Here is a 26,286-nt window from a genome sequence, read left to right on the forward strand (position 1 = left end):
AGAGAGAGAGAGAAGGGAGGAAAGAAGGAAGAAAGGGTGAACATAATGAAGTTATCGTGTTCAAAATGAAATCTGGAAACCTGACTTTTTCTTTTTTCTTTTTCTTTCTTTTTTTTTTAGAGAGATAGAGACGCATGTGAGCTGGGGAGCGGGGCAGAAGGAGAGAGAGAGAGAGTCAAAGAAAGAGAGAGAGAGATTGAGAATCTTAGGCAAGCTCCACACTCAGCAAGAGTTGAACTCGGGGCTCGATCCCACGCCCCAGGAATTGTGACCCGAGCTGAAGTCAAAAGTCGGACGCTCAGCTGACAGGGCCACCCAGCCACCCCCTGGAAGTCAACAAAAATAACCATAAAAATATTCTCCCTTCTAGACCCCTAATGGGAGTAATAGTAGGAAGAGAATAGCACCTACCATCCCGTCATGGAACACATGGAGCCATCCATGACCACAGCCACTATGCAAACGAGTAAGTGACTCCCGTAGTATTAGATTAGGCAATTAGCACAACAAATAAGTCCGTAGGATTTCCATACTTTTATGCTATAGCAAGGAAAAGAACTAAAAATACTTCAATCCTCTTGTCTTTTTCTTCCTCTGAATATCTTCCAACTTCCAGAGCCTGAAAATCCAGTTTCACTTTAAGTAACTGCTCATCTGCTTTTACCAACAGTAACTGTAATTTGCAACTTAAAAAAAAAAAAATATCTTAAACCAAACTTCTCCCATGCCCAGGTTTATGTATTCAGCTTAAATTACACTGTTTTGCATCCATAAATATGCAATATTATCATGATCTTGAGTCATTTGATGTTTTCATCATCATATCCTAAAAATATAAACCCCAGCAAGTCAGGGTTCCCTCCTCCCCCCGATCTGCACCGTACTAGGCATTCTATAGAAGTTTAATAGGTAACTGGAATTTGCTAATTGATTCATCGTTCAGTAATTGCAGGAAAATAGTAAAATAGATCAAAGAGATGGAAAGGAACGGACAAGGGGCCAGGAAAAGGATGAGGTCATCTGCGTGAACAAGATGAGGGCCTCTAAGAATAATAAGCAAAAGGGTTTATGATCTCTCGCTCTCTCTCTCTCTCTCCCTCTCCAATCCCGATGTCCAGATGAAATGAAAATTAGGTCACTCATTCAAATTGTGTATCTAACACCAGGCATCCGGATATTAGGCTTCAAGAGGGAAAAAGAAAAAAATGATCGGGTGCCTGGCCTTTTTTTTTTTTTTTTTTTTTTTACTTTTTTATTTAGATCTTGCAATTTCAAATAGAAGGAACACACGAAGCATGACTGATTGAAGTGATAGTGTGGAAAACTAGCGGGGTAACTAAGATATTTTGGAAGCCGTGTTCTGAATCAAGAGTATGGAGGAGAAAAGAGACAGGAATTTCAAGGATGCGGAAGAGAGACGGGGTTTGGTTTAGTTAGTTTATAGGTTGTCACACATTAAGATGATAAAGTGTTCATGCCGAGGGTATAAACTTCTCTTTTAAACAAGAGTATATTTTAGAAAGAGAAAAGACAGTTTTAGAATCACACATCCCCGCACAATTTTCTAATAAATAGCAGCCTTCGGCAGCTGGTCTCACACTCCACCAGCTTTTCAGCGTCTCAACTCACATAGTAAACTGAGCATTAGGGTTTGCCTCAACAAACTCTTGCCTGCTAAAATTGGAGAGTTGGACAGATTTTTAGAAAATGTTCCATGAATCCTAATTTATGAGCAACAGTTGGTTAAGTGAGCATGCCAATTAAACCAAATAGTGAGTGTTAATTCATTGACATGGTATTTCCACATGAGAAGGGAAAATAGTTTGCAAAGCAATAACGCGAAAGTATGTACTGATTCAATGTTGCATCACCTCTTACTCTGCATTTCTTGACTATCGGCCAGTAATTGTTTACTGAAAAGATTATCTCGCACAGCGATTTATACGTCGCTCTTGAGGGTCCGCTCATCGCTTGCCCTGAACCTGACTTCATTGAGGATAACAATCAATAAAACAGGCTTATTTCCCAAGGAAGACTTTGCGGGCAAGAAGCATGCAAAATTGTCCAATAAGTGAAAATAGCCATCGTGGATTATGGAGCTCTCCAGTGTCATTTCACACTAATCTCGGTGAGCCCCTTTAGACCTTCCACCGCCGGCTGTGGTACTCAGCTTTCTTCTCTTCTGCTCCCAGCAGGAACTGGAAATGTTGGTGTGGGAAGAACGTGAATGGCACAAGAGACGGCAGAGGGCGAGGTAAAGAAGTCCCCCCTTGTTCACATGAGCACAGCAGTCAGGAAGGCCCTGCCCTGCAGATAAGAAAAAAGGGGTGGTTGTTCAGCGCTGGGCAGCGAAGGTAGTGGGGATTGTACTATCCCTCACCACATGCTTTCTTCGTCTGGGGCATTGTGGGGCTCCGGCGTTGTAGATATAACAGTGGCCTTGACATCTACTTTAAAAAATGACTCTTTTTCTCTTTTGCTCTAGTTAGCGCAGGCGAGTATGGTAATTCTCAATGGGAAACTGACACTGAGAAGTTCTCCCTGAGTGATTTATACGTAAAGTTATAAACAGAGAGTTGTACTAAGGTAAGGCCCCACCCCACGTTGAAAAAGGAAAAGGAAAAGACGACAAGAAGGAAAAGTAATTCGTTTTTAGGTTTATTGCTCTTTAAATACATTCGTTTGTTGTAAATTGTCAGCAAGGACGTGGACCCGGCAGGAGAGTCATACAAGGAACACTTACAGAGCAGAACTCTCAAACTTAAGTCGTCCCCTAACATACACCCGCTGGTCAAGCCACCAAGTCTCTCCAGTGGAAAGGGAGTACTTAGAGTTTTAAGGTTTGCTGAAGATTCCAGAAGGAGGAAGAGCCTACATTTTGAAGGGATTTGGAGTGATATTTTTTAGGGAAAAGAATTATCGATATTGAAGGAGAAATAGAAGCGCGAAGTGTGAATGGGTCTTTTGATTCTTTGGCAAGTCTGTAAATGTAGTGAAATTAAGGGGAAAAAAATCTTAAGACTCGTTAAAAAAAATTAATATTAAAATGCTTTCTGAAATGCGCAGGAGCGGGTATGTTATTGTTTTGTATCCCCACTCAGTCTTCTACATGTTCCATTAACCACTGACTTGTATAACCGGCTGGAAATAGCTCGGCTCAGGAAGTAAACAGACATTCAATCACGTTTCTTTCAACCACCCAATACGTAGACGTGAAAACAACCCAGTATTGATTATATGGGGGTCAAAAGGCAAAAAGATGTCGGAAAGGTAACGTTCATTTCACGTGGGCTACAGAGAATTTTCCACGGCCCAGACTGCAAGAGTTTCCACCTCGTACGGATACACACTCGTGACAGAGGAAAAAAATTCTGGGTCAGAGTTGTTGAATGAGAAATATCTGTAATGAAAACAGCAACGACAAGACAGCCTTCTGGGGGAATGGCACACAGTTTAAAAAGCTGGGAAATAAATAGACTAATGGATAGAATCCATGCAGACATATGCCAGGCATATGGAACTGCTACGCCAGTAAATCTCTATTTTCATATTTTTATTGTATCTGTGGCTAAATGATGACGTGGTATTTTAATTGGCCTTGACCAAAGTTTTCCCTTTGTTCCCCCTAAGATAAAAATTCACAGACAAGGTGAAAACTTATTCTGAAGACACCCGACGTTCTCCCTTTTAAATTATGACAGCAACCCATATCTGAGAGCCCCCGCTACCACAATTCCGAATGCATTCAAGTGAAACGCAGACTCGTGTTCACAATCCAAAGCTCAGAACCATAAAGTCTATGCTATGTGACAAAGAAATGTTATGTCTTTGAAAGGAGAAATAGAAACCGACAAAGAAAATTGAATCCCGGAAATAACCAGGTGATTTAAAGCTTTCTAGATAATCACCAGCAACTAGAATGATAATACTTTAATAGCATATTATATTTAAATAGCACCTTTCAAACTCCATCGTGCTAATCTACACAACATGTTCACAGGTAAGAAGGAAGGGGTATTATTCCCCTTTGAGATTAGGAAGGGTAACAGAGGACAGCCTTACTGAGGTCTCTTTCAGTCTTGGCAATGGATCCGGTACTGGACGCTCCTCACGAGACTTCCCTGCCTCCGTACCAACTCAGCTTGTGGGATGAGCTGGCCTCCTGGGCATTTTTCAGCACCCCTCTGTAGACGGGGAATTTCTCCGAGATTTGACCAAATCTCGGGCTTTCTCCACTTCCTGGCTTCACCTGGTGGGTGTCCTATGAATACATCCCGGGACCAACAGAATTAACACCTGAATCTCCCCGAAATCCGTTCTTACTCCATTGGCTTTGCCACAATCTGAATGCAGAAAATCAAGTAAGCCTTGGGTGAAGGATGTCGCAGGGTACAGATCTTTCTCAGAGTTTCCTCAGCTCCGGATAGATGGACCCAGTGGTTACAGTCCGGCCTCTCTTTGACCTTGTCCCTTGAGACATGTCTATTTTTATTTTTACTGTATTTTATTTTTACCATCAGGCAAAGCTGACTTCCTTTTAAGCCCAGCCTACGATTAGGCAAAGTTCAGGAAGAATGCAGGCTTCTCTTTCCAACATGCTGGGCCAGGTGGCTAACTTGAATGCCAACCTAAAGGCATATCTACCTTAACTAATGATGCAGCAGAGACTCGAAAGTAGGCAGAATGGTTTTCATTCACACTTCAAATGTTGGCCAGAATCTAGTTCTCCCTACACCAGATCAAAGTAGTCTTCCAAGATGAGTGACAACCACTCACCTTTGGCACAATGGCGGCATTGAGAGCCATCACCCATATAATGAATGATACTTACCCTGGCGTGGCCACAGGAGAACGTTATGGAAGCAGGAATGGAGTTGAAAAGCCCTGAGCAAAACCATGCCTCCAACTCAAGAGTCTTCCTCCTCCTCACTTCAAACTCATGCCTGTATCTTCTTCCGTACGTGGTGCTCAGAGTAGCGAGGTCTCACCTCGTTCTTCATTTACTGCTCAGCGAGGTCCAAGTGCTCTCTAGACAAGCGATCTTTCTCTTTCACTTATTACAGAGGACTCTGTACAAACCCACTGTTTATATTGAACAGTCCATAGATGACGCAAAAGCACATTTTCCTGTGGATAATCAGTAGGACTTTCACAAGTGGTTTCAGGGAGACGCTCTAATCCAGGTACAAAGCGATAATACGCATGATACCTTTGTATAGGGTCCTGTTATATATTAAGCACGTTCACGTATATAACTGCATTTGTAGGCAAATTATTTCGCTTCTCTGAGCTTTCATTTTCTCCACATGTATAAATAGTAGCACAAATGTTCCATGATAGGTAAACGTATTTCGAAGATTGCAATTCAGTTGTAGAACCATCCTGAGAATTCAGACACCATGTAGATATTATTTCTGTTGGCCATGTTTTTTTTTTTTTAAATGACTATGAGTGAGTTTTGGTCACTTATTCTAGACGCCAAATACAGTCTTTGAAGAATACCGGTTAAGTATTAGCCACTTTCAGATGTTGCTAAATATTTAGACAACGATCCAATGTGCTCTGAAGGATCCTTATTTAGTCATGGTAAAAATTATAAATTTTGAAGTTAGCAATAATATTTTTAGATATTTTAAGGTCAATCCCACTTGATATTGAAAGATGTGTACAATCTGCCTTATTAAATCATCTTGTGGATAGAGTTGTCTACTGATTATAGAGAACATTCTTTGGGGGTGATCTAATCCATTCACTTAGCTCAAAATACCATTTATATACTAAAGACAGCCAACCTCTTATCTCTAGCCCAGACCTCTCTGAATTCCTGGTTCATACATCCAACATCATGCTTGACATGTTTACTTTTAAGCATTTCTTAGAATAATTTCAAAACTGGGGCACCTGCGTGGTTCAGTCCGTTAAGCATCTGACTCTTGACTTCGGCTCAGGTCATGATCTCACAGTTTGTGAGTTCGAGCCCCCTGTCAGGCTCCATGCTGACATTGCGAGCCTGCTTAGGATTCTCTTTCTCTGCCAGTCCCCTGCTAGCTCTTTCTCTCCCTCTAAATATAAATAAATAAACTTCAAAAAAAGAGTAATTTCAGAATTAAGCTATATAAAATTAATCACTTGATTTTATTTTCATGCAGAAAAACAAACCAACCCAGTAAAATTAAAATTCTCTCTTAATTAATTAATGACATTTTATTTTAGCCAAAGATGTTTTCTACAATAAGTTGTGTGTGTGTGTGTGTGTGTGTGTGTGTGTGTGTTTTCCTAATGGCTTTTTTGACAAGATTCCTGCAAGTTTCACCCACCTACATACCCGCTTATACATGTAAACATATATTCCTGGGGAGGATTCTTACCAAAAGAGAAATTTTTTCAATTTAGTAATTCTGAAGTTGAAGTTTGTAATGTTTTAGAAAACGAGGCCTTTTAAAAATCTTTATAAGGCTGACTCCAATACTGGAGATGAAGACATTTATTTATGGTGATGCCCCAGATCCTGAGATGCAGGTACCATGTTTTATAGGTTGGATGGAACAACAGCGGGAGCACATTATCAGCTAAGGACAGATTTCCTGTTTGTTAGTTTAGGAACTGTTCTTGTATGTGTTGGCTGATAGCCTATAAAAAAGCAATTATTTTATTAATGAAAAAATAGAGGAAATAAGATCACCCACTATGTGTCCTGACAGTTTAAGTCATCATTTTTGCATCAGACGCTAAATCCCGTGAACTAACAGTCACCCTTCACAGACCCCCAACCCTTGTAGCCGTCTCTCTTTTCTGGCTTCCAGAGACATCAGCACGCCAGGCCTCAGAATTTTCTCTTCTCTTCCCCAACCAAGGGCTCCATTACCTTGAACTTTCCTCTGGAGCAGCTACCAGCCTGGGTCACCATGGCTGTTCTCCCTGGAAATGCAGAATGGCTTCGTTTTAGGAGCCCGGACATCACTTATTTCTTGCCTACAGGGGACTACGTGAGAGAGGGAGAGGAAACACAATTAAATATATTTACAAATCAGGCCGTAAACCCGTGGTCTGGAATTTCAAGTTGTGGAACAAAATAGCCTACTTTTTTGGTCGTGGCTACCATTGTGGGTACCGGGATTTCAACTGAACCATATGCTTGCTGGCTTCTACACAGTCTTGGTTGATAACTTCAAGATCTGTGGCTTTGCTCATGTAGTTTCCTGTGCCTGCATGTTCTTCCCTCCAACACTGGCTCCCTAAATACTACTCCTTGTTAAAAATCAGTCCATCTTTCATAGTTTATTCCGAAAGAGTATCTCCTCCACCAACACCTTTCCCTAATCCTTCCATTTAAATACTCTCTGCCAGCTCCCAACTTCTGTTGTCATTTATGTAAAAATTTATTCCCATTCATATCCTATACCTTAATGGATTTTGGCTACTGGTGCATTTATCTAATTTTCTCATTTCTTGCTCATTTCCTTGCACATCATAGGTACCCACCCAAAAATATGTTGAATGAACACCGCATGAAGTAATAGTTCAACACATGTACTTTGCAGAGTGTACATACGTCTGAGTTCAAGTCTTTGCCCTTCTACCTATGAGGTGAATAAACTTGGGCGAGTTGATTAATATACTCATGCCTCAGTTTCTTCAACTATCAATGGTCATAATAATAGAACCTACTTCATGGGAACTAAATGAGCTAATACTTGTGAAGCAATAGTAAGACGTCTCCTATTTAGCAGGTAAACACTTGAATGAATGAATAAAAGAATGGGTTGTAAATTTAGCAGAATAATCACTGGATATTAGGTATGTGTACTTTCACAAAGAGGGAGAAGCACTCAACCTCTGGGAAGAAAAGCCAACTGAGATGAAATCACACAATCTCCATCAAGTAGGCTTATGGGCATTATGGCGGTCACAGAGCCCATGTGGCAGGCACATCACGAAAACAGGCTGTGCCTTGTATCTCACCACACACTCTCTTTAGTTGTATGAAATAAGGCTTGTGAGAGCTGAAATCTAGCTGTTTCTTCAGCTCTTACTCAGTGATAAAGAAGAGAAGATTAAAAGTAAAGGAATCGAGGCAGGGAGTGACCAGCTGAAGCAGGACCGCTGAACTGGACAGGAAGGAGGGCTCGGGGTGATGACTAGAGGCACCTCAGCCTCTGAAATGCCTCAGGCTACTTTGGCAGATGCACAGGAAAAGCCCATTTTATCCACATATGCTGTGCAAATCTAAATGTAAGAATGATCATGATTCTCGAAAAATCCTTTGGGGTTATTTAGAATCAATACTTGGGGCGCCTCGGTGGCTCAGTCGGTTAAGCATCCGACTGCGGCTCAGGCCATGATCTCGCGGTTCGTGGGTTCGAGCCCTGCATCAGGCTCTGCGCTGACAGCTCGGAGCCTGGAGCCTGCTTGAGATTCTGTGTCTCCCTCTTTCTCTGGCCCTTCCCCTCTCGAGCTCTGTCTCTCTCTCAAAAAATAAATAAACATTAAAAAAAAAGAATCAATATGGTTTTCCTTTTTTAAGTTTATTTTGAAAGAGAGAGAGAGCGTGGGGAAGGGGCAGAACAAGAGGGAGAGAAAGAGAATCCCAACCAAGCTCCGCACTGTCAGCACAGAGCCCAGTGTGGGGCTTAAACTCATGAACATGAGATCATGACCTGAACTGAAGTCGAATGCTTAACGACTGAGCCAGCCAGGTGCCCCAGGATTAGTATGTTTTTAAAGGTTACACACAAATCCACATACCCTTGCAAAAATGGCTTTGCTTAGATTATCTCAACTCCTGTTGAGTTATTATGGAGCATATCATCTCATCTAACATCATATCATTTTCACCTAACATTTTATAGTTTTCTAATTTGCATTTAATTGCTACTATGGAAATAGTCTTATTAAGTATATCAGTGACTTAAACTAGGGTTTGCAAATAATAATAGAAGCAGAAACCTAAGTTCTGTAACTAATATAATGATGGCAATAGGAAACATAAATTTGGGTGAGCTAGGAAAAGGGAATCTACAACTTAGAATTTATAAAAGCAGCTGATAAAAACAGGAGAATAAGGAGTGGGAATTTCTGTGGAATCATCTATTTATCATACTACTTGGTATGTTATCTGCTAAGAAACATCTCAAATAAAGGCATGAAGTCACCAAAGCTTTTCTTGTTATTTTCAAAAGAAAAAAAAAATCAGAGTAACATCTTGGATAGGCCAAAGATTTCACAGAACCAGTATAAAATCATCTTTTTCTGTACGAAAATGATTAACTTGCTAAGAGCAAAGAGAGACCAAGATCATAGATATCCTCCAAATTTTCACTTTTATCAAAAGAACAGGAGAAAAAAAAAAAAAACATGCAACCGATGAGAAACATGAAGACTCAGTAGCAAAGTGAGCGATGAAGTTAATGCTGGGAGTGAAGGCAAAGGGAACCATTGCGCCTTTCCTCAATTAGATGATAGCGTTGAGAAAGTCACGCGACGTCAATAGCATTTAAGGCAAAAGAGAAGTTCTTTCCCCATGACGCTCCTGCACACATATTTGCTTCACAATTGGGTGCATACACTCATGTGTAGAATAAAAACTAGGTCCCAGGTTATGTGCAGCAAATATGTGAAGGATGAGTGCTGAAAACTTCGTATTCTTTTTTTGTTGAATGTTCAGTAGTACAGGAGAAGAGATATTTCACTTTGCTAATGACTACTTAGTATCCATGATATAAATTGGAAAGAATATGTTATGATTACTACAAATGTCCTTAAATGTCGGTGCATAAGGAAAGTCATTTTTTTCATAAATACATAAATAATTTTCACTTAAATGCCAATCTATATAATATTTATTATTTGCTAGAAACTCATATGATCCACAACTAAGCCTGAGTGCTAGAGAAAACAGTGCAAATTGAAATATAATATAACCACTCAATACACAGTTCTTTCTTCCCACTATGTGAACAAGTAAGCAGTAAGAAACTCTATTTTTAAGTAGGTTGGCTATCTAAATTCAAGGAGCTCACACATATCGTTTAAGTGAAGGATGAAACCAAAACATTCCTTCATGATCTTCTCTATGATTTCAAGTATGCACTCAAGAAACACACTACACCCATATATTCAGTATCATCAGTAGTCTGACCCTTTCTCTTCAGAGTTGAAATATAACAAATACTAAAGTCAAGGCTATTATGTAGATTCTTAAAGAAGACAAATGTGCGGAACAGAGATCTCAATAGCGTGGATTGTGCTCTTTTGTGAGACTTATTGAATTTCTTTATTTGTTAGTGAAGTAAACTGATGCTGTATTTGTAAGCATACATTTTTTTTTTAATTTCCAAAACCTACCCCAGACATGAAGAAGCACTTTTCAGAGTCAAATGCTCAGATCTGATTCACCCTTTCATTGGCCGTGGTCATCAATGGCTCACCCTGAATCTTCCTACTTGAATATGATCTCCAATGCTTAACTTCAAGTGCTAAAATCTCTCCATGATAAGGGTTCGTGTTCAGCTGAAGCATCGAGATCCATCTAAGAAAATCAACAAAACACTTACTACTGTTCCTGAATAGATGTGATGTGGGTCATAATGATCCAGTTCAGTGGAAATAAAGACTGAAGATGGAACCTGACCGGGCGAGGAAATTTATTTAGAAATCATGCTACCTATCAGCAAGACAGATGCAGATAGCCAAGTGGACCATTTCTTCCCATACCATCTATAACACATGCTGATTGTAATCATTGATTTTTTTAATATTTTATTTCACTTTGGAAAATGTTTTCCCAAATACTTGCCTACGTGTGTTCTATCCGAGTCAATCACATTCCCGTAACAAGTCTGTGGGATGCAGACGATTTTGAAAAAGTACGAACCGAGAGTAAAAATGAAGAAACGTGTATGTTGTAATATCACTTCGTGATACTAGGAATGGCTGAGTTTTTAAACATATAATCCCTTCAGTCAGGAAACCCTGGATGTTTGTTTCTTAAAAAATTACAAATTTGATAATTAGAAAAGGAGTAAAGCTGGGTTTCTAATAACAATTAAATAGTATAAGACTACATGAGGTAAAATGAAACATCCCCTTTCTCAGCACCGAAGCTCACTCTAAGATGCTTTCCGCTAATAGTCAGGTTTAACCTTCTCAAACTGCCTTTTGTACATAAAATTACTTTCCCTGGCAACTTGCTTTTTTACATTTAATGTATTATGGGCAAATATATATTCAGTCCGTTTGCACGTAGTATGTTTTATTGTTGCATAATATTCCAATCATAGTTATGCCTGAATGAGTTTAACCAACGCCTTCCTTACACTGTTGAAACAACTTTGAGAATTTTGTTATTACAAGCAATCTAGCAGCTGGAACATTTTACACATATCTTTGCCTATTTGTACAGGAACATTTTAAAAATACTTTTCTAGGATTTGAGTTGTGGCTCGAAAGGCACTATTTATACATGCCGCCAAATTAGCCATCAATAACATTGAACCAGTCTCCTTCCTCCACAAACACGTGAAACAGGAGGTATTACTGGGCTCAGTGCAGGACCTCTGGTCAGTGGCGAACAGGACGAAAACCCAGACAGTTTGACTCCAGTTTCTGCTCTTAAATTTGGCTTTCCATTTTCCCATTTGTATGAATTAATCACACTTTATGGATCTTGAGCCATAGAGTGTGGTAGCCTTCCAACAACTGTTACCAACATGTTTGAAGGTTTCATTACCTAAAATGATAAATTCCCATTACGTGGAAAATACATTTATAAGAAACACCTCATTTTCCAACAATGTCAGACAAAGCATGCTATGTATATTTAATGCCATGCTGATCTGTCGATCCTGACTAGCTAGAGTGATACAGAAAAGTAGGAATAAAAAGCCCACGCACTGAGACTTGTTCATTCCTTTCTGTAGGAAAGAGCAGAAGCAGTACTCAGAGTTCTTTACGCACACTTCTAATGCCTTTGGCTTTGGGTTTCCACTGGACCAAAGATGGAAATGTCCTCTTAGATAGAGGGTGTGACAGCCAGGTAAGGAAGGCCCACTCGCATCCATGAGAGATAACGTGGCCTGTTAACAACAGAGCACAAAGAACAATCCCGAAAACAGGAAAGGGTAAGTTCCTTTAGAGTAGAGGCAAAGACGGAATTATTAGCTGTTTAACGTAGCCCATTGAAGTCCAATGTAATCCAACAATTACTGAAAGTAACAGGAGGGAACACTTATTCGCCAGCATTCCTGGGAGACCAAGGAAGAAAGTCCTGACAGTTGAGTCTATTCAAGAGAAAAACTGTCGGTTTAAATTAAAAACCAATTTGATTGTTTTAAATTAAAAACTGACTTCAATTAAATTAAAACTGTCAGAATAAACCAGCCACCCAGGGGCTACATGAAGTAGGTAAGGCGTATGTTGGCGTGTGGACTCTAGAAGGAGCAGGACACGAGGGCAGAAGGGCCAAAGTCAAGGGCTGTATAGACTGTGACGTAATCCCTCCTCTGTGAGCCACCATGCCTTCAGTAAAGGGGCACCTTTACAGAGTGCGTGGTTCAGCATGGCACAAAGGCAAACGTGAGCCAAACAAGATGATGGCACACCTCAGCGAGAGAATGGAAACAGTGGTGCCTTGAGGAGGGAGTGTGTAGTTGGGATTGAACAGAAATGATGGGAAGACCCTTGTGCTTACACTGGCTGTTAAAGATTCTAAGTTCTCGTGAGACAGAGAAGTTCAAAATGATATCGAAATTATGATAGGAATAGCCAGAACACTAATATCCAGTGGTAACCCAACCCTTACTATCTGTCAAGCACCCTGCTGAGTGTTTTCCACGTACATTGGCTCATTTAATTGTCACAAACTCCCAAGGGGATTGGTACCGGCGATTGTTACCTCCATTTTGTAGGCAAGGACGCTGAGGATCAGAGAAGTTAAACAATATGCGTTACATCACAAAGTGCAACTGGTGATAAAGCCATGACTCGAGACTTGAACCCAGCTCTGTCTCCAGAGAATGTGCAATTAGCGATTACACCAAGCTCATAATGATATATTCCCTGAGCTTTCAAAAAGAGTCAAAGTTTGTTACTAATCTAAGAAACAAGGCAGAATGCAATACCGTTTCTCACGTATTCCCATCAATACTGTTACTGTTGAAAAATCCTAGCCTAGTAGTTTAAGTTTAGAGGACAGTATGATACAATGATTAGTAGTCAAGAGAGTTTGATTCTCTTAGATACCTTCAGACCTCAAGTTTCCATATATCCAACAATGGGGTGAATGGTTGGTTGCTAAGATCCCTTCTTGCTCTAACTTTCTGTGACAAAGTCAGGTAAGACATTTCATTGCCCAACAGCAGTGAGGAGGGCAAGGGTTTTAGTGCAGATATTAATGCTCGCCTCATTGTGCACGTGACACATACTCACACCTACAAGGGAGCCATGGGAACAAACACCTTGCCCTTTGGCTCTTCAGACCATCTGAGAGTCACAGGGTTCTTCCTTCCATTTATTATTATTTGGAGGAAGAAGAGGAATCAGAACTAAATGAAACCCAGGGATCCTGAAATTTCCTTCAGTCTTTGTTGTACCTGTCAAGATATGGGCTGTAGCCTTGAGCCCACACAGCTCAGGGTCACTGCTTGGCAGAAGGCTTGGTTTTTCTGAACTCCAGTGCAAAGCTCGTCCAATCCCTCTCCATGGTTTGCAGACTCAAGCAATAAGAATTGAGAACAAAAGTACTTCGAAATTCCCAAAAGTCCTGGTGGCTAACAGAGAAGAGTAGAACATCTAATACTCCTGGTCGGTAGGTCAGGACATAAAATCAGGCCCAGAGGTCTTGTCAGAGAGGCAGCTCCTTCATAAGACAAGGGCTCTTACAACCGCTATTGAGATGGGCCTGAGCCCAGTGTGGTAGCCCTGAGTTTGGCAAATGGTGATATGTAATGGCAGCCACAACAAGAAACATCAGCTTCCAGAAAGTAGAAGATGATTCAGGAAATGGTCCTATCATGAGACCAATTAGATCCTGCCTGAAATCCAGGAGGGCAAGGATGTGCCTGTTCCTACTTTGCCAGCACCTAGGCCAGTGCTGACCATAGAGTCAATAAACATGTGTTGAGCGAAAGAAACAAGACATGGTCACAGCCGTGTCCATCAGGTAGGCGTACCAAATGCATCAGCTTGTTAACCAGTTCTCAATATGTGTTTATTTAAAGTTTGCCATATTCTTTTATTTTTCCTGTCTTCCGCGGTGTATATATACGTGTCTGTTGTGTGAGCCATGCTAGCAAATACTGACTTCATAAGTTGCTTGGATTGCTTTTTACTCATTTTATTTTTAATTCTTTTCATTTTTTTTTTAATTTTAGAGAAAGAAAGCGTAAGCAGGGGAGGGACAGAGAGAGAGAGAGAATCTCAAGCAGACTCCATGTTCAGCATGAAGCCCAATTCAGGGCTCAGTGTCACCCTAGGATCATGACTGACCCGAGATGGTTAAGAGTCAGATGCTCAATTGACTGAGCCACCCAGGGGCCCCAATAAGACATTCCTTTTTTTTTTAATTTTTTTTAATGTTTTATTTTATTTTTGAGACAGAGAGAGACAGAGCATGAGCGGGGGAGGGTTAGAGAGAGAGGGAGACACAGAATCTGAAGCAGGCTCCAGGCTCTGAGCTGTCAGCACAGAGCCCAACGCGGGCTCGAACTCACGGACGGTGAGATCATGACCTGAGCCAAAGTCGGAAGCTCAACCGACTGAGCCACCCAGGCGCCCCAATGAGACATTCTTAATGACAGAAACACATTTAGAATTGTCTGTGTATGTCTTTAATAGGAAACTATAGTAGTGGAGTTGACTGTAATCAGATTGTACGATTCATCCATTTGGTCTTGTTTCTTCAGCGTTAGTGCACCTCAATTCACAGATGTGTTCCCAGTGCGTAAAAGAGTACCCAGCACTTTGTAGGCACTCAGTAAATATTAACGGACACATGACTATGCGAGGCATCTACCATCCAGCACCACTATTGACGAAAAACTTTCTGGAAGGCTTTCTGTCTCCACACAAAGATCCTACTTACGAGGAACTTCATAGCATGCATTGGAACGAACCACCAATGGCAAACTTGCACCACTATGCCTTGGACCAACCCCCTTTACACACACACACAAAATTTAAATTTAAAAATGCCCAGGAACAATTCAGTGAATTTTGGTGCCATTTGCAGAGAGGCGGAAGATCAGGAGAGGGGCAGATGCATGGGGAAAAATCACACGCTCTACCATAGACGTTTTTTCTTTGTCATGTACGAACTGTCAAGAGACAGTTGGATAGATAGACTTGAATGCAAAATTTTTTTACATAAGCTATTACTAAAATTGGTTTGGCATGCAATCCCAGAAGGAAACATCTTTTTTTTTCTTCAGCCACACATCCACGTGTGTGCACACGCACACACACACACACACACACGCACAACTACCCAAGTGCCAGAACAATGAGCATTTTGTGGTATCCACGTACCCATAACCTAAAATACTTCCATCTGTAAGTCCAGTAACCTATCCTAACTTTCTGAGGCTTCCCTTTTCCAATGAAAACAGCTTTAAGCATCAATGTAGAAAGAGAAAATCGTAATTCATTCTTCTTAGAAAACCTAGCACCAGCTAATAAAAACAGATTAGGAAAACCTGTATTTGTTCGGCTTTCACAGAACTATACACACCCAGGGACATTTGGTCATATTTTATAACATCTTAATTTTTTTCAATGCTAATATGAAATAGTAGAAACATGCTTCTTTTTATATTCTGCATAAAACAACACAACTATGCGCATGTATCAAACACATGAAAGAATCCCAAAAACCATACGTTGAATTTGAAATCTCTATAGCCCTCTTTTTAAAAAAAAGTTTACGTATTGATTTTTGAGAGAGAGACAGAGAGAGTGAGAGGGGGAGGGCAGACAGAGAGGGAGAGAGAGAATCCCAAGCAGTCTCCGCACCTTCAACACAGAGCCGGATGTGGGGCTTGAACTCACAAACCATGAGCTCAAGACCTGAGCTGAAACAGAGTCAGGCACTTAATCGACTGAGCCATCCCAGCGTCCCTCTATAGCCCTCTTTTCTATGAGTCTACCTTTATGGTTATCTTCCTTTTATATAAGAATTTTTATGTATTCTGTAATTGTCCTAAGAAACAAGAACCAAGGGGAGCCTGGGTGGCGCAGTCGGTTAAGCGTCCGACTTCAGCCAGGTCACGATCTCGCGGTCCGTGAGTTCGAGCCCCGCGTCAGGCTCTGGGCTGATGGCTCGGAGCCTGGAGCCTGTTTCCGATTCTGTGTCTCCCTCTCTCTCTGCCCCTCCCCCATTCATGCTCTGTCTCTCTCTGTCCCAAAAATAAATAAAAAACGTTGAAAAAAATTAAAAAAAAATAAATAAATAGGAACCAAATACCCAGCTATCGATCGTACGTCTCATAAACACATTTCTACACATTATTTGCAACTAATTTTTGTTCTAACTTTTGAGTTTACTTTCCTGCTTTGGTAAAATTATGGACGTAACAGCGAATCTACGTGTACTTTGTGACGATAAAGCAAATATGCTTCGTTCTCTATTGATCTCACGTGAGAGATACTCGTGTAATCACATTTATAATTTTTCCTGTGTTTATATGAGAATGTCCTGACTCCAGGTTCTGGGTATATTTGCTTGAATGCTGAAAGACCCAAAAGCAGTTCTCTTACTGTCATTTCAATACCCAGTTCCAAGGCCCTTCTCCTCTCCGCCAACAGTACTACAAAGAAACCCATCCTAAAGCATGGAGAGAGGAATTGGCCTCTCCACTTGGCAACAGACCCTGTGTTGATGATTTTTAAAAGAATAAGTGTTCAGTTCAAGGGCCCTAGAGAGGCTCATGACTGCAGCTCCGGTCATTTGAGGGAAAAAGGAAAGAGATTCTTAAACGCCCGGGGCAGGGGCATGGAATAAAGACATTTCCTCTCATTAAAAAAAAAAAAAAAAAAAAATTAAAGCAAACACAAGTTTTGAGTAAGAACATATGTAGTTCCTTATAATTAGATGAAAAGCACCTAGATACATAGATTCATGTCTTTTGATGTGTCCGGACTTCAGATCAATTATACACATGCTAATGTTCAATTTCCATAAGAATAAAGCAAATGACAATTATATGTTGGCTTAATTTTGTTATGACAAAGACACTCTTCAGACCCCTTCGCAAGAAACTTGGTTCTATTCCATGTGGGTTCACTCCCAGAAACTACAAAACTCCATGAAGAAGAAATTCACTAATTTGTAGAATAGAACCAATATCCTCTCATGGACTTTTGGGTCTCGGCTGTCCTAGAATAAAAAGAGGTTGAAGAAGCCCTGGGAGGGGGGGGGGGGGGTCGTGCATCTCCCTTCAGAATGAGGCCTCTAGGGCAAGGCTTTGGTGATAAGTTCTTTTTTTTTTTTTTAATTTTTTTTTTCAACGTTTATTTATTTGTGGGACAGAGAGAGACAGAGCATGAACGGGGGAGGGTCAGAGAGAGAGGGAGACACAGAATCAGAAACAGGCTCCAGGCTCTGAGCCATCAGCCCAGAGCCCGACGCGGGGCTCAAACCCACGGACCGCGAGATCGCAACCTGGCTGAAGTCGGATGCTCAACCGACTGCGCCACCCAGGCGCCCCAAGTGATAAGTTCTAAAGTACAAGGTGTCTGGGTGTCTCAGGTATCCTGGACAGGCTTTCAGAATGTCCACCCACCCCGTGGCTCATCGGCTCTTGTCCCCTGGCTTCCATTTGTCTTTCAAGGAAAAGAAAGTAAGGTTGCTCTCTAGAATAGAAAAATGCTACTTAATGTGACTTTACCATTTAAAAATAATTCTGATCACTCTGCTGGAAAAGGTTAATTAAAACTTGAGGAACGATGGGGTTCCAAAAACAAAACAAAAACCTTGATGTCATAGTAAGAAAAGCCTGGTTTCTCAGTAAATAGCTGGGCGGCGTTGATTAGATTACTTATTCTCTCTTGGTTGAGTCTCCTTTATACAATGGAGGGCGTCAACGAAATAATTTTAGGTTCCCCTAGTTCTAAAATTCCAAGATTCTATGCACAAGGGGGGGGGGGGGGTTGCATGCTGTGAAGTGTTTACCCACCATAGCTGCTGAGCGCTCTCTGGAAAATCCTAGCAGGATGGGGCCTCTATCTCCGACCCAGATAAAACTTGAAGCACAGTGGGTCTCCATTTCTTAGCTCTCGAAGGACGTGGGGGCGGCTCCTTCCCAAGGGCCCCAGAAGCAATGGGAGCCATGAGGGGAAGGCTTGCTGAAGGAAATCACATCTTAGCTCTTGCACAGCCCTCTCTCTCAGCCCCTGCCAATGGACAGATGAAGGGGGGGGGGGGGGGGGGAACAGGTGGGCTCTCTGTATAGGTCGCACCACAGCGTCACGTAGGAGAATATGGCCACGGACGCTTCTCCTCTGCCAAGAGTCCAACACCGACATGATCTTTGGAAAAGATCAAAATCGTGCCCCAAAGACTACATGAGGGTTGAGTAGAGAAGAAGCATTCCAGAAGCCCCACATCTCCCAGAAACCCACTCACAATTGCCTCATGGCTCCCGCCGGGCCGCTAAACAGCCTTTGCTAATTCAAAGCCAGATCTTTAATCTTCATGTGATAGAATGTAAATGCATGTGTTTATACTTAAAATGAAAGGCAGCTCAGTATAAAGGAGTCTTTGCTTCTTTCAAATGCTCGGTTAAGTGACACGAATCTCCTGAAGATGGTATTAATTTCCTCTAATAATAATTTCTGGGTCGTTAGGTTCATTGCATTTTACTTTACACTCTCCTTATCAAGTGCACAGAATGCTGTGTGCATTCCCCCAGGAGTCCGACTGCCATATCAGAGAGGCTCACACTTTCAAAGGATTAATAATACCTCTCTGGTGCTTTTAAAAATCCCTCACTAATCTCCACACTTTCACTTACACTGACCCTGTCTGGCCAGGCTTCTGTGTGATAGAGAGTCTACACCCGGAACGCAGGAGGGAGGGCGGGGGGCGTCCCAGCTCACAGCGGATGGGCGGACAATCTCACCAAGGCCAGATGGATCGGCCAACTTGTGTTTCTTTATTTCTCTTTCTCCTGGAAGGAAGAGCGAAAATAAAACTCACCCCCATCTGAATAAAGTGGCCTTTTGATGAAAGGCATTTGAAGGGATTTGACTACTTATAACAGAAATCCTAATTCAATGAAACAGTGTGACTTTATCTCACCATGTTAACCCAGGGTACACCAACCAACATCAGAACCCGCCTGAGAGCTAGACGCAGAATTATTCGCTGTATTAAGCTGGGTCCTTCTTAATAATGCTAACCTTCCATTAAGTTGGTATCCACCTGGTTTCACTTGCAAGCTATAATGATCACTCCAAGGTGGTGATATTATTTATTGAGATCAATCCAAAATGCCTCAAACGCGTATTCTTCCCATGCACACACCGGATATTCGTTTGTTTCTCCTCTAATGTGTTGTAGCATTTTAAGAAGAGATTGCAAATCAGTAAAGTTTCTTTTGTCTCAGGAATCGGGGTTCTTTCAGCAGGTGTGTCTTAGTTAAGTTAGTCGGGATTCATTCATTTATTAATCATCCGGCATGTAATGGGGTGAAGCGGGAAGGAACAAAATGGTGACGGATGTAACCTCCGATCACAGCGGGGCAGTCTGGGAGCTGTGCTGTAGGCTGGGTGAGAAACGCTCAGTTCCGCTCGAGCTCTGCCTTCTTCTTTAATATTTTTAAGGAATGGGGGCGCCTGAGTGGCCCAGTCAGTTAAGCATCAGACTCTTGAGTTTGGCTCGGGTCATGATCTCACGGTTCACGGGTTTGAGCCCCACTCCGGCCTCTCGCCCTCTCTCTCTGCCCCTTCCCCACTTGTGAGCTCTCTCTCTCTCTCTCTCAAAATAAATAAAATAAACTTAAAAAATATTTTTAACGTGTGTATTGACTTATAAATACGTAAGCATAACTGTAGCCACAAATAGTATGCACGTCCGCTCCATGCGTTCGGTCTAGGTAATTCACGTCCGAGCCATGTTTTCTTCACGAACCTTAGAAAAGGAAATGAACCTTCAAACTCCCTTGGCTTTTTCATCCATTTATACAATCTTCCAAATGGGTTCATAACTCTCTGAGATCTGATAGGACAGAGGTGAATTATTTTCACGTCTTCACACCAAATCTTCCACCGACGTCTTAGCTTCAAAAGGGCACCCAGGTCGTGTGGCACAAATGTATTTACCACACTCAAGTGTGCAAAGCAAGTGAGGTTTGCATATTTGTCTATAACTGAGCTCATCTTTCTTGTAGCCTCGAGCTCCACTGAGGGCCAGAGAAACACATCGGCTCGTTGGTGCCATCTTGTCTGCTTCTATCTCCTCCCAGTTCACAACAACCCCTTTCAGGTAGGTCAAGTGTTTTGTTTTGTTTTGTTTTTAATGTTTATTTAATTTTGAGAGAGAGAGAGCAGGGGAGGGGCAGAGAGAGAGGGAGACACAGAATCCAAAGTGGGCTCCAGGCTCCGAGCTGTCGGCACAGAGCCCGACGTGGGGCTCGAACCCACGAACCAGGAGATCGTGACCTGATCTGACAATGGACGCTCCACTGCCTGAGCCCCCCACGCACCCCAGAAGGTCAATTCTTTAAAGAACTCTTTAAATTCTTCTACCCATCCACTGCTCCCAACAACAGCAGCTGTTCTGTGGCTGCCGTGGACGTTGCCATGAGCGTCCTTCTCTGCATCCTACCTGACCATTAGGGAGAAAAATGTCCCTGGTGCCCCGCATGACTCTGCATGCCCTTGTGTGCTGGGGATGCCTGAAGCTGGTGAGCTCCTGATCAGTTCCTTCTGGGCTGGATCAGAAGCAGGCGGGGTGCCCGTTGGCCCAGCCCCACCTGGGTTTGCTGGCATTGTTGGGAGACTCAGGTCCACCTGAGAATCTCCTTGTATCCTGGCCAGGCTGGCCCATGCACCAACACCATGGCCATATCCCCGGCAAGATTTCTGGCCAGCAGTGTTAGCTATCTTCTACAATATCCCCAAGGATCACCCACATGACAAGGATCCCAGCCACCTGCGTGACAGCTGACAGAGCTAGACTCAGAACCTCCCCCTCTGCCTCAACTACCAAAAGGCTTGTTTTATTCTGATAGGGCACAGGGTCCCAAACCGAATTCAGACTGAGCCCTCTGCTTCCAGCTTTCTCTTGGCACTCAGGGTGAAGCTTCATGTGCATTCCCCCCACCCCACTCCTTCCCACACACTCATGCGCCTTAGCTCCTCAGACCATTCACTGCTCACTCGAGGGTATTGGGAACCCCCGGTGTAGACCTCGGGGTCTCTACAGTGAGGGAAACCAGGTTAGAAGAGAGGTCATTTTTCTTATTTGTATTCAAGTTCCCACAAACAGACTTGGCTTTGGTCTGTGATAAAACCCTCATTTCACTTTTCAGATTCAGCAACCACGTCCCTGTGAGGTCTGGTTCCTCCACATTCTCAGACACAAAGGCTCTCTTACCTTCCTGTTCCTTTCCTTCCTGGAAAACAGGCTTGGCTTATCGTCTCAATTCCGACTTCTTTACGGCATACGCAACACGAGCCATAGATGGGAAATGATCAAATGCGGTGGCGAGGGCAGTAAGATGGTCTTGAGGGAGGGTAGAATACAGATAGGTCAAGGGCAAGAGAAGGGATCCAAATTCCTGCCAGATGCTTATAATTTCTTTTTCTCAAAGTTGAGCTGTTTCCCATCTTTAAGTATAATTGTTGATTTATTTTTTTCAGAAACGTTTTGAAGTGGCAAATGTTAAGTGAGCCCCACGCTCGACTTCATATGCTTCATTGACAGATGAGATACTTTTTTATTTCCTGGACTTTGGAGTATAAAAGGCCTCTTTCAACTGAATAACTTGATGATAAAACACCCCACAGAATGAAAAACTCTGCCATTTATTCAAGGACTAGCACCGTTTTAGAGAAGAGGTTCCCTAAAGATAAGCACTTCCTTAATGATATTTCTTCCCTCCCCCAGACATTTCATTTTACAGAGTTAAAAGAAACGATAATCTGAACATAATCAGTGTAGACCGATACAGCGCATTCTCTGGGAGACCAGAATGCTAAGTCACAGAAATACAGAGGCGAAGAAAACAGACCTGGTCTTTGTCCTCTTGAGGCTTACAGTGCCAAGATCATGATCTTGCAGTTTGCGAGTTCGAGCCCCGCGTCAGGTTCTGTGTTGTCAGCACAGAGCCTGCTTCAGATCCTCTGTCCCTCTCTCTCTCTGCCCCTCCCCCACTGGCTCTCTCTCTGGCTCAAACTAAATAAGTAAACTTAAAACTTGACTTACTCATCTGTGTGAATGGAGCTGAGGCTCCTCGTCCTGTCCACCTTAAGCTATTACCGTGGAACAAACCCCACATGTGAAATCGCTTACCGACTGGGACACGAGGACAAGGCAAAGAGAGGCAGCAGGGATAGGATAACAGGTCATGCGAGGCACCTCAGTCCGCTCATCACAATACTGACACAATTATCCTGGGAGCCAGCTCTGGAAAGAGATCTCTTGCTTGGCGGATACATCTTTTTGCTTCGGTGGCTGTGAGATGCCTGACTGGCCCTTCACACGCGGCAAAGGAGATGCTCTCAGCCAAATGCCATCGCCTCTTCGGTCATGTGAAGTCAAAACCGTAAGTCAAATCATAAGGACGTAACACAACGCTGTGTAGTGTTTTACAGCTGACGAAACACTTTTACTTCTTTACCTTATTCAGTCTTATTTAATTCCGAGAGGGCCACGTTTGTCTGGATAGGCCATGTTAGTATGATATAATTTCTTTGCAATGACTGCTTCAAAATGTAAAATGCAGGGCACCCGGGTGGCTCAGCTGGTTGAGCGTTCTGCTTCGGCTCAGGTCACGGTCTCGTGGTCCACACGTTCAAGCCCCGCATCGGGCTCTGTGCTGGCAGCTCAGAGCCCAGAGCCTGCTTCGGATTCTGTGTCTCCTGCCTCTCTCTGCCCCTCCCCAGCTGGTGCTCTCTCTCTCTCTCTCTCAAAAGTAAAATAAACATTTAAAAAAAAAGGTAAACTGCAAACAAAGAAAAAAAATTCTCAAGTCCCCTCCAATATTGTCTTGCAAATAAAAATTCCGGCCAGCGTTCAGGAAGGCACACACGCCAGACTGCCCCTCTTTAAAGGCAGCCCGTGCGATGCAGAAGTTTTTTTGCACGGCATTTCCCTGGGACACCAGGGCTTTTCCTCGGCTGTGGAAGGGCTCCATTGTTGACAAAGGCTCTTGCCTCTTGTGTAAAATGCATCACAAGTGATGCATCAAATGCCGTGAGGCGTCACGACCTCCAGCTGGCCACCGGCCACCATGAGGCTCTCAATCACTTGACCCCTTGCCAAGTGACAAAGACTGAGGGAGAGACTCATTCAGAATGGGCAGAAGAGACTAGCAGGCAGGCCTCGGTGGGGAGAGTGTAGAGAGGGCAAAAGTAATTCTGTATCGCAGTCTTCTTGGATTTTTACTTCCGTCTAATCCAAATGCGTCATAATGGTTGATCCAATACGTTCTCTCCAGTTTATTTCGCTTCTCTAAAATATCTGCTTAAACTATGCCTTGAAAACATTTTCTGGGAAAACTGAAGGCATACATATGGTGCATCTTTATTTCAGGTTTCCTTTTCTTCAAGAAGAAACTTTTGGTCAAATGGCTCTGTATGTTGGCAGTATTTTATTTCTCTAAGTAACCAATAGCTTCTACAACGTTTTCGTAGTTTTCTCCAGGATGAATCAAGGCTTTCGAGGGTAGGAAGTGATCCATGCATCTCCGCAACCCCACGATATCCAATATGCCATTTCCATTTCATCAAATAGTCACAAATTGTTGAACAACTTTTTATTGAAAAGAATACAACTTTTCAATAATGGCTTTAAAATACTTTCAAGACCGGCAGCTCAATTTTGGATTGCACTTATAAAAATCACATGAGGGGGATTATTTTTAAGGAGTGGAAAAAAATCTCCGAGAGTACTTGAAGTTATTTGAGTTATAATAAGGCTGTAAAAACTGGGGGTCTAATAAGGGATACTAGAATTACAAATAAGGTTAGATCATGAATCCATTCACTGGATATCAGGTTCGTCTGTAAAAACAGAAAAAGAAGAATTAGAAGTCAGAGCCAGCCCGGGAGCCAAGCATTCAACTTCATATGTACATTGTCAGCACAGAGAACATTATCTGCGAACCCACAGCCCCATCTGGGAGAAAGAAACTGAGACTTGGTGAACTTGGGTGATCGCCCAAGGTTGCAGAGCTCTCCTGGGGGCTGAGGAGGAAGTTCAGCGTCCTTAGGAGAGCTCACAGCACCTAACCACGTGGTCCACGATGAGAAGGTCATTGCTACACTGGAAAGCTGAACCATTTAATTCCCTCCCGAATATGCTCTAAGTCATTCAATCGATGTTAAGTTTGAGTGTATTTTCATACCTTCCAATAATCATTTCTCTCTTTTTTTGGAAGTTTATTTATTTATTTTGAGAGAGACACAGCATGAGCGGGGGAGGGGCAGAGGGGACGGGGGGGGGGGGGGGGGAGGGTGGAGAGAGAGAATCCCAAGCAGGCTCTACACTGTCAGCATGGAGCCTGACGTGGGGCTCGAACTCACAAACCATGAGACCATGACCTGACCTGAAACCAAGAGTCGGACGCTTAACCGACTGAGCCCCCCAGGTGCCCCAATATTCATTTCTTAATAGTAACATCTTTCTTCATTTCCCTGCATGCTGCCCAAATTCCAGCTGGTGTTCTTAGCCACATTACTCAAACCCCCTGATCCTTAGCCGTTTGTAAAATAAACAAAATAACATTGCCTCTGCTAGGGCTGTCCCTCTCTTGCTCAGCAATATCCCCGTTGTCCCCCTGTAGACACACCATAGGGTTGATGGGACGTCCATTCTCCTGAAACTGGGCAACGGCCATGTCATTAACTGATGCCAACAGATGTGAACACGAACGCCATGTGCCCCTTAGAGGCAGAAAGCCTCAAGAGCCAGTGTGCGCATTTGCTGGCTGTTTTTTCCACTGCCACCGTGGTGAGCAACCTTCCAGGCGGATCCAGAAGGCTCCATCAGCCGACGCCCTTGAGTGGAGATGATGTGGAGCGGAGCCCCTGATGACTCGGAAGGGACCTGTAGAATGAACAATGAAAAGAAGAAAAACATCGCTACAGTCCTGAGCCACTGAGTGTTGGTGATTTTTTTTGTACCGCAACATAACCTAGTCTATCCTGACGGACTCACCTCTGGGATTCTTCTAGCTTTAAAGTTGTTGTGTGTAAACTGGTTACCACTTTGCTTCTAATAAGCAGTCAATCCAAGAGCGTCAACTAGTTTGACCACCAGTGAAAGAGGTTTTATTTTAAATTTTTTAATGTTTATTCATTTTTGAGAAAGAGAGAGAGAGAGAGAGCACAAATAGGGTAGAGGCAGAGAGAGAGAGGGAGACACAGAATCCGAAGCAGGTTCCAGGCTCCGAGTTGTCAGCACAGAGCCAACACGGGGCTCGAACCCACAAACTATGAGATCATGACCTGAGCTGAAGTCAGATGCTCACCTGACTGAGCCACCCAGGCACCCCAGAACTTTTTATTTTTAAACCGAAAGGCTTAAATATCTAAACAAATGGAGTGCTTAAAGTTTGAAAATGTAAAAAAAAAAACAAAAAAAAAACGGTGGCGACTGTCCTAAGTAATGTTTCTGGCAAAGAATAACTCTATGTTTTACATTCTCATTGCTCCTGGAAGCGACACATCAGACTTTCTCATGTCTGAGTTCGATCAGATGTGGTTAGTGAGTTAAATAACAACACTAAGTAGTTCCTACCACAAGTAATTACACTCAGTGCGCATAGCTGTATTTCACGCCAAAAGAAAATAATGATTTTGCACTAGTAACACACGGCACTTTCTACCCAAGTGCTAATAATTTATATGTGTACAGGACTTTGTCTTGTCTAAGCATTTTTAAAGTCTCTTATTTCATTTGATCAAAAGTAATTATGAAATAAAATACTTCAGGGGCGCCTGGGTGGCTCAGCCGGTTAAGCGGCCGATGTCAGCCCAGGTACCTCCTGAGTTCCTCACCGTCTGTGAGTTCGAGCCCCGAGTCGGGCTCTGTGCTGACAGCTCAGAGCCTGGAGCCTGCTTCGGATT

Source organism: Prionailurus viverrinus, chromosome A1 (genome assembly GCF_022837055.1).
Source record: "Prionailurus viverrinus isolate Anna chromosome A1, UM_Priviv_1.0, whole genome shotgun sequence".
Lineage (NCBI taxonomy): Eukaryota > Metazoa > Chordata > Mammalia > Carnivora > Felidae > Prionailurus > Prionailurus viverrinus.